General features: G+C 39.4%; 1 protein-coding gene across 2 annotated transcripts in view; it reads left to right on the top strand.

Annotated features, from left to right (window-relative positions):
- GRIK4 (glutamate ionotropic receptor kainate type subunit 4) overlaps window positions 1-11,769 on the top strand; it is a 102,934-nt gene that overhangs the window by 57,706 nt on the left and 33,459 nt on the right. The gene's annotated exons all lie outside the window — the stretch shown is intronic.

Here is an 11,769-nt window from a genome sequence, read left to right as displayed (position 1 = left end):
GACTAGTCTTTGGAATTATGTTAATTAAATTGATCTTAGCTGGTTAGTTGGCGTTCTCTTTTAATTCTATACATTGTACACAAAATTGCGAACCACCACATGAACTAGGACACCACACCCCTACGTATACAGAATACAACAACAAAAATAGAGAAATGGGGCTTTGAAAGTATCCTCAAATGCAAGGAGACCAGGTTCAAAATTACATACAAGTCGTTTATTGTATAAAAATATATATATTCTTTATTAAAATAAAGATGACAGATTAGTGATATCATTAGATGGTACAAAACCTCCCTGGATCACATATAGATACATACTGTGTATATAACAATACATTATTAACATTTATCTCCTTAAATATCTCTTTTATATAATTGCATAAATAAATTAATCCATAATGTTGAGTAGATCTATAATGTGTCCAGTTTTCGACATGTTTCGCTCAAGGCTTCATCAGGAAAATATGGAGGTGCCATTAATGGAATCTCTGTCCTACTGACATGCGTCCCTACTGCCGGAGAGCCAACCCAAAGCAACTCGGGAGGTAAGGGAAGTAGGGGACCATGCGGGCCAACGAATGGGGAAGAAGGTACGCCTGTCCATGATGTGTCCTTCAAACAGTTACTGGATGCGTTCTGCTCAATGTAGTATCACTCCTCATCCAGCAAAAGGCAGCCCCCCAATCCGAGCAGCCCACATCTCCCCTCTCTCTCCCTGCTCTATTACCGCCGCACCAAACCACGCCAGCTGCACATGACGCACGCCGTTAGCGGCAAACGGCGCTGTTTGGTGCGGCGGGAATAGAGCAGAAAGAGAGAGGGGAGATGTGGGAGGTTTTGTACCATCTAATGATATCACTAATCTGTCATCTTTATTTTAATAAAGAATATATATATTTTTATACAATAAAAGACTTGTATGTAATTTTGAACCGGGTCTCCTTGCATTTGAGGATACTTTCAAAGCCCCATTTCTCTATTTTTGTTGTTGTATTCTTAATTCTGTACATTGCTAGGTTGGTAATATGCTAATTGGGTATGCTACCCAAAATACATACAAAGAACATTCTTCAACTCAATGGAAAGCAAACAGAACCATTTCTCTTGTAAAAGTTTAGAACTATTCACAAGCAACCGACTTAGCAGGTTAAGGGAAGCAGGGTTATTAACAGAACACGGCTTCCATATTAGGGGAGCCCCTATCATTGGGCAGTATTAGGAATTTTCTGCTTCCCCAGTGAAAGTGAAAAGCTGCATAAAAGAACAATTTCTGAAAATATATAATGTTAGCTAATTGATTTGATTAAAACTAATCAAAGTTTATGTTAATTGTCTGAAAGGGTATCTATCATGCTATTAATGAAAACCAGCTTTGAACTGATTGAATTCTGCCTTCATAGAAATTAAATTAAACACAGAAGTTAAACCTAACAAATTGCTGGCAATTTCTGTATTTTTCTTAAATCATTTGAATATCAAAAGGTTATAGAAACCAAACTATTTTGGTCAGAGAGAAAATTGTGCTACCTAAACTGTTCGAATGAGGTGTTTGAGTTATAGTGAACCCTTAGTAATTGGACACCTGTACAATGAGAGTTCACTGAGGGAATTTACCACTGAGATGTAAATTGTGAACAGCCAAATCAGTTAATAAAAATATGACTGATCTGATTGTTGTACAGTGAGTGAATATCTGGATCCATCACATTATTCCATATCCTAGGATGGCTCATTTTGTTTATGAACAGACAAGCCATGCCTGAAGCATATTGAGACTGAATGGCCTAATCTTCATATGTATGGGTGTCCAAAGGTCTCGTAGAGATGACTGTTGACTGATAACAGTAGCTTTTGCTCATCAGAAATAGCCTCACATCTAGTCTTGCTGTAGGAACCTTTCAGGCAAGAGGGACCTCCTTTGGGATAGTGAAGAGCAAAGGTTGCTGCGTCAATGCTGACTAAACCTACACCCCATGCTCATTTTCACATGACATAGCTAGAAGCAAGCTTTGATGAGTTCCTAACATGCCATGGCTCACTGCAAGCATAATGAGCACTAGAGAAAGAATGTACTGTAAGGCAAATTATACCTTTAGGTGCTCATGTTGACATGCCATGCTGTAACTTTCACTAGGATGACACTGATTCTAAACTATACTTTCATGTTTTATAAATCTGTAAAGAAAAGAAAAAATCCGCTTGAAATAAAAAAAAAATGTAAAGAGCTTCAAGATGTATGTGTGAAATGCAGTTGCATTGCAAACTTACAAAACCTTTCAAGATAAAATACATTTGTATATAAATAAACCATTGCATTACACCAGTTTCATTTGGGAATTCAAGGCAGCTACTGCTGAAGCTAGTTTTAGAAAATAAATATTATCACTCTTGGCTCCAATGTAACTTTTCATACTTCACTGGCAACACTAAGGATAGCCATACACAGGCAGATATATTTAACAAATACTCTGAAAATTGTTACTATAGGTTATGTAATAAAATCGTAATTTAGGTTGAAAAAAAATGAATGTCCACCTAATTTGATCCAGAACTCAAAACAAAAGCCTGTGTAATTATGGCCAGTTTAGCCCATCATATAGTTAAAAATGATATATGACCTTACTAGACAGTCATATTAGTTTACTGGATCCAAAAATGCCCTACTACCCTTAGAAATGCTAACTTGTTTATTGTTTATTCTCAGTTTTAAGAAAACCATCCAAACTTTTTTAAACTTGTGTTGATTTTGCCATTCCTATCTTATATGATAGACAATTCCAGAGTTGAACCATTGCACCAATAAAGAACTCATTACTATACTGATTGTAGGATCTCCTTTGCTCCATATGCAATCCTTGTCTTCTGCACGGTATTTGGAGTAAATAGTATTTTATGTTAGCCTATATGGCCTATATGGAAAAGGCACGTGTCAAGGCACGTGTCCTATGCACCATTTCAAAAATGTTGCACTAAAATCCTTTACCAGTGACACTATAAATGGCTTATTTTGGGGGGATGGTGATAATATACTAGTTATTAAGAATTCAAATGAGAGCCTTAGAGAGGTTCTAAATTTGAACAATTTATAGATTTATTGGGCTATAAGCATAAATCAGGATTATTCATGTATGAAAAAAGAGCAGGCATTGTCACAGGAATACCAAAAAAGTCCTTGTGCTACTCCCTAATCTAATTGACCATTTATAACATATGGTCCATCAGTTCTGGTGAGTGTGGCGTGAAGTCTTTGGATTTGGCATGAAAGTCACTCGAAGCACTTTTGTTTGGACGGTGAAGCACTGTACTGAGGATATGAACAGTTTGTGGACCAGAGCACTCTATTGGACATTTTAGGCAATTGTTGAAGCACTTTATTGGTATCATTACTACTGAATATTTGCTAGATTACCTTATTGATATCACTTTAGTCACTTTTATTGGATGCACATTGAATTAATAAATTAATGTATATTTATTTATTTATTTAAGCACAGTGCACTTTGGTATCATTGTCACAGGAGTTTGGCAAAACTGGCTAAATACTTAGAGGCATGTAGCCCATTCGATATTAACCCATTCATGACCAGAACATTGATAGAACATTTTGCATTGTCATTATGTGTCGGTTTAAGGACGTATACCTTTTTTGGTACAATGCTTTAATATCAACTTGCTGAGATTTATTATTATAGGCTCACAAATGAATAACAAAGTGAATTTTACATTTTTGTATAGCATACTTTTTTAACACATGTAATGTCTTCTTTCAAAAATGTATTTCTTGCTCTGTGCACAGAGAAAGAAATAAACTGTCTGCTAGAGCAATATAGGTTTGTTTGCTAACAAACCTCATATGATTGCCATATTATAGCTGATATTGTGATATTATGATCCCATGATTGGAAACTACACTGTTTGATCCCTCATCATTAGTACAGACCAGAAGCCATCAGTGACTAGGAGCGGACAAAATGAGAACATGGTACTAAAGAATGGTAATCTACAGATTGTTGTCCCAACTGATTAATGACTTACATAACGTAAATTATGCAGCAGCAATTAAAAATAAAATTCATAAAACAAAACATTTTATTCATCCCATTAAATTTGATTGGGTGAATTATTTTTAAATCAGTTCTGTTACTTAAATTGAGCTATTTTTAAACTTGCCATTTCTCCTTAAACAGAATAATTTAGTCAATTTTCACCAAGCCTTAAGTTATTTTTTCTGTAGTATCAGAAATTCAGGGATAATAATGAAGAAATTATATTATTCAATTATTAAGAGATTCTTAGCCTTGCCAAATAGAACTGCATATGCTGTATGGTAAGAATGGTAATGTAATTACAGTAGGCTCTTGCGGAATTTCACCGCAGTAGAGTGCTAGCTTTTGGGGAGTTCTTTTGTCCTCTTCCTCTCAACTGCTGAGTATTAGCTCTTGAGACCAGCAGCCTGTGAGGGCCCTTCAGGGTTCTGTAAAGATTTACATATGGCCCAGTAGATAGTCACAGCCTGTAAACTAGGGATGCACAGATACTTTTCGACTACCAGTACAGATACTTGGCATTTTCATGAGAACTACCAGGGTTGCAGTGGTTGCAGCTGGGACCTGGTTCTGGCACTCCACCACTGTCCTGAAATCATTAGTCTGTATTGTTTTAGAAAAACTGTCACATGACAATAAACAAAAATGTATCAGTACTCGTACTTGTAAGTACTCGGCAAGTACCAGTACTCGTACTCGCAAAACTGGTATCTGTGCATCCCTTTATTTATATTTATAAAAACAAAATCATACATTAAAACAGAGATGTACAAATCCCAGAAGCTCCATGTGCTCCTTACAAATGACAGCTGCCTCCTAATTTTTTTATTTTTCTCTAGTCTAGTCTTGGAGCTCAAAAGTATCGGTACATGTACTCGTACTTGTACCGAATACTGTACTTGGTATCTGTGCAACCCTACTGTAAACTCTTGAGGATCTTTGTCTTATCAAAGTAGAGTGCTAACTCTTGAGATGAGTAACCTGTGTGGGCCCTTCAGGGCTCTATAAAGATTTACTTAAAGCCTTTTAAGGTAATTACAGTGGACTCTTGCAGAACTTCACCGCAGTAGAGTGCTAGCTTTTGGGACCAGCAGCCTGTGTGGGTCCTTTTAGGTCTGTATAGATTTACTCAGGGTCTGATAAGCTTTCCACAGTCCATAGACTATCAGAGATCATGATCTTCCCCACAGTACTAGGCCTTAGGATCAGCAGCCTGTGTGGGACCTTTGGGTCTGTGTATAGATTTACTCAGGTAAGGGAAGGTAGCCACACTCTGTAGACTCTGAGATCTTTGTCTTGGTCACAGCAAAGTGCTAGCTCTTGGGACCAGCCTCCTGCAAGGACCCAGAGAAGACAACACATCTCCCTTGTGTGGTGAGTGTCGCCACTCGGACCAGCTGGGGGCTCTCTGAGGTGACACAGTGTGGGGAAAGTGGAGGCTGGGACCCTCCTAGACTCTCTCTTATCAGTACAGACCCCGCTCACTGGAGACACAGTGGGGTCCTGTTGGTGGAATAACCTCCTCTGTGGCCCAGATGGAGGGTGACCAAGATTCGGATTCTGCCTCCTGCCTGGCTGGCTGCTCAGGGTGCGGCGCTAGGCCTTGCTGAGCTCATTTTTTATTTTCCACTTATGTCCCTTGAAGTTGGTAAGTCAATGAAAAATAAATAAGTAAAGTAGAAGCTGAAATTCCTGTAATTTGGGGAGCTCAACGTTTTTCAGAGTTGGTCATCTTTTTCATGTAGCAGTATGATGGCTGTCATAATGACATGTTAATGTGTATTTTCTTTTAACATTTATAACAGCTTCTGAGCTACAGACAGTATGGAGTACATTGATTTTTCATCAAAAGTTTCTAATTTTTGTCTCAGTTATGGTCACCATACTAGTTGGCATTGTTATATTGCACTAACACTATATTTGTTTATGTTACATTTTAATTAAATGGCAGAATCCCAAAAGTATATTTTTTAGAAAAAAAATGACACTTTGCACCAGTGGTTACCACTCAACCAACAAATATAAAACACAGATTGCTGTGATTCCACAGATAAACATTTAGAAATTTACGGTATTACACTAACCAGGGTGTTGCAGATAGCCCCGGCCCTTTTTTAAACCCTTTGGTAATATAACAAACATTTAGCAGAAAAAAAACAGATTTTCTATAAATATAGTACAAGAAACAAAAACCTAAAAAAAAGAGCCGCGCTTTCGATTAAGTAAAGTCAGTCACATATAAGTTAATTACTAATGAAACAAAGCAATTATCACCATAGAAACTTAACTATAGCTGCATGGTTCTAGTGTTGTAGTAGAGGTTCATTAAAGCTGAACTCCAGGCAGAATTATTAGGTAATTTATTAAAAGTTTAGTTCTTACCTTTGTGCAATATGTTCACATTTTTTCAGAGATAAGCAACAATAGTTTAATTCCAAGATAAATAAGGATGAATCCGGTCTCATGCCTCTGTATTTTCTTTTCATGTGACTGGTGGCCAATATGGCCAATCTTCCCCTGGCCACCTGTTGTATACAGTCCCCTTTGTAGTTCCAAGGAACAGCAAGCAGTTAAAGTAATTGCATCCCTGCTTGCAGTCTGTGCCATCGAGTATGACTAACAGTTTGACTGGCAAGCTAGAAGTCTCCTCTGGCCTGGCTGTACAATGCGCCCCATGCCACCCACATTAACTCCTATTCACAGCTACAATTTACATTGCATGATGGCAATTGTAGTTGCTTCAAACGGCACCAGACTGTGAGCTGATGGGACAAATTTGCTCTAATAATACCTCCTCCTGGTGCCCAGCAGTATATGCATTCCCTTAATGGGAGCTATGATCTCACGCTGGTTAATATGGTATTATTCTCCAAAATTGTGAAATTTTCATTTAAACAATTGAGCTTACGTATGTGCATTTGCAATGGAACGTGATCAAATATACTGTAATCCCAAAGTTTAGCTTTAACATATTAACATTATATTTATGAATAGAATATTCAAAATTGAAAAAAAATGTTTCAGCACGTCTCTTTGCAGATGAATGTAAATGTTTTTAATATGTGTGCTGCGTGAATTTATATTCTAAAGTGCCATTTGCACTGTCCTTGAGGGGTGGTTCAGGGGGGCTCCTAAGAATGCTGTTCTTTTTTGTAACAATATATTTTATTCGGTTTTCACAAGGAAAAGGGACAATACATATATGGTACAATACAAGCAACGTATGCAAATTATAAGGCACATAAAAGTCCAAAGTGGGTACCATTGCTCTATGTCTGTCCCTATTAACAAAAAGTTATCATAGGTAAGTTTTAGAAAAGGGTCAGAGGGAAGAAGAGCGGGAAAGAGGGGGTGGATTGGGTATCAGTTCCATCAGTGTGATGCTACAGCTGGTTATGGTGATGATTAGGTCAGTAGAGCAACCGCCCGTTTTAACTAGAGGCACTCCCGATTTCTAAATAGCAGTCTCTCATAGAAGTCTAATGGTGTCCCCGCTTAGATCCGGGTGTTGATATAGCACCCAAGGTTCCCATATCAGTAAGAACTTGGCATGTGTATCTTTCAGAATACTGGATAATCTTTAGTTGGTCATAATATTATCTAGTCTAGAAGTAAACTCGTGATATGGCAGGATTTGTTTTTTCCAGTTATTTGCTAAGGTCAATTTGGCTGCCAAGAGGATCTGATGTGCTAGCGATCTTTGGGAGGTGGTTAGTCCGGGTATGGTATTATGTAGCAGAGCTTGGGTGGGATCCTTGGGGATGCGGGTGTGAAACAGACTGGAGAGTAAGCGAAAGATTCTAGTCCAAAATCGTGAGGCAAACGGGCACGTCCACCAAGTGTGGAGCATGTCTCCAGGGATGGTGCACCCCCGGAAGCAGGCAGTGGACGAGGATGGGTATATTTTGGCTAGGTGGGTGGGGACAAGGTACCAGCGGAACATAACCTTATAAGCTACTTCCATATTGGTGACATTAAAGGAGCATTGGGAGATGTTCCTCCATACCCTGCCCCAGTCCTCCTCAGTCCAAGTAAGATTAAGGTCAGTAGGTCTTGCAGGGTAAGTGTGCAGGTCAAGGCGCTTCAGGGAGTTGAGCATGGAATATATTAGCGACACTTGTTTGGGTCCGTCAGGGGAGTGGAGGCATATATGCTCAAAGCTAGTGAGGGGTCTGTTCGAGGGTCTCCGTTCTTGTAATGAAGACGCCCAGTGTCGTATTTGTAGATAACGGAATAGTTCCGCGTCAGGGATTTGTTTGTGCTCTTTAAGGTATGACCATGTGGGGATAGCAGTGTGACTGAATAGATCATAAATCCTAATAAACCCATTGGCGCTCCACCATTTAAATTGCTCCGGGTTAGTACATGCCGGGGGGAACAAAGGTTGAGAAAGGATAGGGAGAAGGGGCATGTGAGGGGACATTGATGCAGCTGAGTATTTTAGGGAATCCCACACTTTTAGGGCTTGTCTCATAAGGGGGCTAAGGGTAGGGGGTCTCTGATTGGGCGGTAACCACGGGAGAGCTGAGAGCGGGGTTGGAGAACAGTCTGGGAGTTCCAGCATAGTCCACAGAGGGATATTGGTCTCCCGATGTATAGTGATTAGGGGCAATAGTTGAGAAGCCTGATAGTAAAGTAATATGTTAGGTAGGCCTATCCCTCCGTCTTTTTTATGCTTATATAACGTGGATTTGGGTACTCTGGGTCTTAGAGGGTGCCAGATGAATGTTAAAATTTGTTTCTGTAGGGATCGCAGTGCGAAGGGTGATATAGCTATTGGTAGGACTCTAAAATAATACAACAGCTTAGGCAGGATGGTCATCTTGATTGCTGCCACTCTCCCGAACCAAGACAGTTTATGGCGCTCCCAGTCAGTCATTAAGGATCTAAGGTGGCGGAACAGGGGTATATAATTGGTTGTATATAGAGTAGCGTAAGATGGTGTAATATTTACGCCCAGGTATTTCAGGGACGATCGTTCCCAGGAGAACGCAAAGTTCTCGCAGAGCTGTTCGTATGTAGATTGGGCAAGGGAAATGTTCAGGGCCGCCGACTTTTTCCAATTTACCACCAAGCCTGAAACCCCTGAGAATATGTCCAAAATGTGTAGTAGATTGGGGATGGAGGTATGAGGCTGGGTGATAGTTAGCATGACATCGTCAGCGAATAGGCTGGTTTTATATTCTACCCCTGCCACCTCCACTCCCCTCACATTAGGGTTGTTTCGAATTAAGTGAATCAGGGGTTCGATGGCTAGGGCAAAGAGAACCGGTGATAGGGGGCAGCCCTGACGAGTGCCCCTCTCTATGGTAATAGGGTTAGACACACGACCCAGATACTTGATTCGGGCCATTGGCCCAGTGTAGAGAGCTTGTATCCAGTTCAAGAACGGTCCCCGGAAGCCCCATTTAACTAATATATAATGCAGATAATCCCAGGAGATCGAGTCGAATGCCCGCTGAATGTCCAGGGACAATAAGAGGCCGGGAACATTCCTGGTTTTGAGCACATGTACCAGATGAATAATTTTTCTAATGTTGTCTCCTGCTTGTCTGGAGGGGATAAATCCCACCTGGTCCCTATGGATTATTGTGGGCAGGAACTCATTAAATCGGTTAGTTAATATTTTTGTGAGTAGTTTAATGTCCACATTTAATAGAGATATTGGACGATGATTATTAGGGTCCAGGTGCTGTTCTTATGAACAGATGTAGTAGTTGATGCAAAACTCTGCAGATGTTAAAACATTAGGGTTGCAGCTGTGTAGGGAACTGCCCTTTACAGCCACGCTACTGGACTGCATGTGAAAGATCTGCAACTTTTTGTAATGTCCCTCAAAAAAAAACACAGGTCAGGCATTTTCATTAATGAAAAGAGGAATTAAATAATTAATAGATGAAAAAAGATACCAGCAGTAATGGATATTACAGGTCAAAACCACAACTGTTACAGGTGGGTACTATCTATTTGAGATCCTCACATCTGTCCTCCCTTTGGTCACAGGCTAAAGAATGGGCCCCATTATTTGGCCTGTAACCAGCGTGATCGTCTCCCCATCTATGAAGTGTGCGTGGAATACTAAGACCTAGATTGTATAACATTTGATCTGAATACAATAGCCTGATGGGCAAACAGGGAGGTTCTGTAGAACTCTCATTTCCTCAATCTCTTTTTCTGCAGACTCTGTTCTAAATGAATGGAAAGTACAGAGGTTTCCCATTCATTTAGAAAATTAAATATATCAACCAGTTTCTGAATGGGGAGAAGCCTCTGTACTGGGGGCTACTACCCATTTAGAAACACATGAATGAACAGGAAGTGATGTAAAGCACTTCCTGTTCATTCATAACTGGGGACGCATAGTTCTATGTGTCCCCAGTTATTTACAAACACTAAAGTGATCAGCTGATCACTCCAGTGTTTGCTCTGCACACAGAGGATCGGTACATATCACCGATATGTACTGATCCTTCGCCGCTCGGCCACGCACAGAGGGGTGGCACAGCCTGCAGCTCTTTCTCTGGATCCCCTGCTTGTATGGACAAAGGCAGCGGGGAACCAGAGGAGCAGTAAAGCGCTGGTTGCCATGGGCAACTGCTCCAGTTTTTGTCTTCTCCAGTTTTGATAAATCCCCCCCACTGTATTTAAGGATGTAGTATGTGGCTGTATTTGCCAATTTTCAAATGTGTATTTTATTTGTCTCTAAGAAGCTGCAATTTTAATATTTAATACAATTTTGGCAAGGTTTTACTGAAATGTTAACACTGTAATTTTATTCTTTATTTCTCAGTTTTCGTCTGGTTAAGAAATATGCCATAACAATGAAGTAAAAAATACATTAATACTTTCATATAATTTTTACTTTAACATTTTAATAATCTGTTGTCACCGATTTACTATATCAAACGCATATGTAAACCCACTTACTAAAATGTTGTAACGGGTTTAGCATGTTATTGTAATTTCAAAGACACATTGAGGGGAATTTATCAAAACTGGAGCAGACAGAATCTGGAGCAGTTACCCATGGCAACCAGTCAGCTTCTCTCTTCAGTTTGTATAGTTAAGATTTGAAAATGAAAGAGAGAAGCTGATTGGTTGCCATGTACAGCTGCGCCAGATTTTGTCTGCTCCAGTTTTGATAAATTCTCCTCATTGTCATTTGTTTTATCATAACCTTGACTATAGCTGAATGGAACAACTTTCTCAGTGTTCACGGATGGGACGGCAGTTTTTTTTGCCAGTCATGCTGTGCTGTGAAATCTCATTGCTTCAAGGTGATGCAGTGGGGGCAGATCAGCCAAAGAAGAATAATAAGAATTTGCAAAGTACAGCAACCTAGATAAACCAAGAATAAATATTATGACAACTGAATCGAAATGTGATTGCTTAAAGGCAATGTTATACCTACCAGATGACCATGGTGACCGCTAGATTCTTTGCTTCATTTTGCCCAATGACAAATGGAACCTGATTGTCTGCTAAGAGCACATTCTTGACTTTTTATGAGAAATTTTCTTTCGCCTGTTTTTATAATATATATTTCTGCACTTTTAAACAAAATCACATCAATGTGACACTAAGGTTTTAAGAGGCATCAGACTTAAATTTTTGAAAAATTGTTCAAAATGTATTAACAGCTACATAAAAAATCCAGAGATTCCATTAAAAACATACAATTACGATCATGATCATAGTTCTGCCTAATTGCCACAGATATA

The sequence above is a fragment of the Nanorana parkeri genome, unplaced genomic scaffold, assembly GCF_000935625.1.
Source record: "Nanorana parkeri isolate BGI_ZX_2015 unplaced genomic scaffold, ASM93562v1 scaffold1070, whole genome shotgun sequence".
NCBI classification, from domain to species: Eukaryota; Metazoa; Chordata; class Amphibia; order Anura; family Dicroglossidae; genus Nanorana; species Nanorana parkeri.
This window is presented reverse-complemented; position numbering and strand designations above follow the sequence as displayed.